The following is a 2294-nucleotide window of genomic DNA, read 5'->3' on the forward strand; positions in this document are numbered from 1 at the left end:
GTGGGAAGATTCTGGGCGAGCTGCTTGCCCAGAAAGTTCCCACGGTCATGGCTGTGATGTTTTCTGGGCGAGTAACTTGCCCAGAACATTCCCACAGGTCTGCATGCATGCGGGATTGTGGAACAGTGAAGGGAAAAATAGGGGAAAATGGGGGGAGGGTACCTGAGGGTGTGTGGGGTCAGGGGCTGTGCCCTGACACCAGCCAAAAAATATCCAACTCTATCCATCACCAATAAACTCCCGCTAATTGCGTATCCTAATACTCCTAAATTGCGCATTTCCAACGGTACCAATATCGTCCAAATCAGTGCAGTGGTTGCTGAGATAAGTGAAATCCAGTTTGAGTGTGGCCACACTGCTGGGTGGGCATGGGAATTTGTTCTGTGAGGACTGGGAATGTGTCCGGAAAAATAGGGAGAAATCATGGAAGAGTAGGAATGGTATATGAGGATGTGTTTGATGTGTTTCGTGAAGTGGGGATGTGCAGGGATGGGGAAATTGCGATATTTGGTTCGTTTGTGCAGTACCGGCTGTGCCCACCTACAATGTGGTGCTGAGAATGGAAAGGAAACAGAGCGTAAAAAAGTGAAGGGTGTCTTACTATTTTGGGGATGGTAACGTTCCATTCCCCTGTTTGCCTCAGGCCTCAGTAGGTCCATTGTAGGTGGGATAACCTACTATACTCTACACCGCCAGTATTTTCATGGTTTACACTCACTAAGGGTTCCCTGCATGCTGTCATGACCATGCATTCTGACCCAGATGCCGGCCCTTATTCTGTTTCCTTTTGTTTCATTTTGTCACCTGACTCATTCAGTTTCTTACTATATATATATGTATATGACATTATTATAACTTTAGTCTGAATATCGACATGGTTTGTCCCCCCTAACAAGGCAGCCCAAGCCACTTCGAAATGTGGGCACTGAGACAGTAGGTGGGCACAGCGCTCTCTTGGAGTCGCTGAGGCCGAAGCCCAACCCCGGAGCCTTGTCCCCGCCAGTCGTCCCCGTTTGCTGACCCATACCTAACACATGCGAAGATAACCTACCAATGCTACCAAAGCCCATGGTGCATAAAAACATTTTATTTCATTTTATTGTGGAGTACAATTGCACATAATGCACTGGTACTGAATTGGTCCAGCCCAAAAACTATGCTTGGTGCCATTGGGCACCAAGAGACGATCAGGGGCTCAGAAAATAAAGAAAAATCATAAATATGGATTCCCCGAATTTCATCCCGATCGACCCAGCCGTTGTGGAACAATGGTGGTGACGATTTCTTATCTTACCGTGAGGTTGTGCACAATGTTGAAAGGCATGTGAGGGTGGCGGTGTTGAAAGTCCTGTGTGGCAGAGCTGAAATCCGTACTTCAGGAGATCGCGAAACTGGTTTTTGGCCCAAAATGGAAATCACAAGCCATACCGAAGTAAACAAACAACCAAAATGCACTCTGGAGTGCTCAGAAAAATTCAGAAAAATCACAAAGGATGCGTATGAAGATCCAATTGACACAGGGACTCTCACGGACACTTCCTGGGACGTCTAAACCTGCGCACGGGCCTAATTTCACGATTCTCACACCCACCACTCGGTCAAATCTCAACCATTTGGGACAAATTTGGTATCGGGAGAAAGCTACGAACCTGGGGAATCAAATGGAGAGGTCAGAAAGGGGTGCTACGGGTAGGAAGAGATGGATGAGTGTGGTGTGATGGTGGAAATTGGTGGAGGATGGCAATTATTAGCAGATATGGCCTGCTTATTGCTCCTGTCTTTCTTTTATTGAACTTCCATGTCGGCTGTTGGACTTATCAGCCGTATTTAACGGTCCACATGGTGTCCGTAGCAACAATCTTTCGCTTTATATTTTCTTTTCATTTGTTTTTCCACATTATTGCGGTTCCATGTGTTTAAAAGCTCTGTACATGTAGGAATGGAAAGAGACCTCCCTTTTGACTACAAAAGAGGCTGTAGCGCTGAGAGATCCAAGTAGAAAGAAATTCTAAGCTTAACTCCTTGAGTATTATAAGGAATCCCTGACGATTGTCCAAGATGGACCAGGGGTACATAATTCTTAACGAGTTTTTGTGATTATTTTTGTTTTGTTAGCACCCGGACCGAACCTAGGACGAGCTTAAGACATCCCAGACTCCCTCCCCACGAATTTGCTTGCATTTAGGGGGTTAGATCTCTAGCCTGCTTGCACCGTCTAAACATAAGCTTTAATGTGCTGTATATTCAATGGAGTAGAGGTAAAAGGCTACCGGGCCTTTACAACTACTCTGAGG

The sequence above is a fragment of the Cantharellus anzutake genome (genome assembly GCF_015039405.1).
Source record: "Cantharellus anzutake strain C23 chromosome Unknown EI90scaffold_137, whole genome shotgun sequence".
Taxonomy (NCBI): domain Eukaryota; kingdom Fungi; phylum Basidiomycota; class Agaricomycetes; order Cantharellales; family Hydnaceae; genus Cantharellus; species Cantharellus anzutake.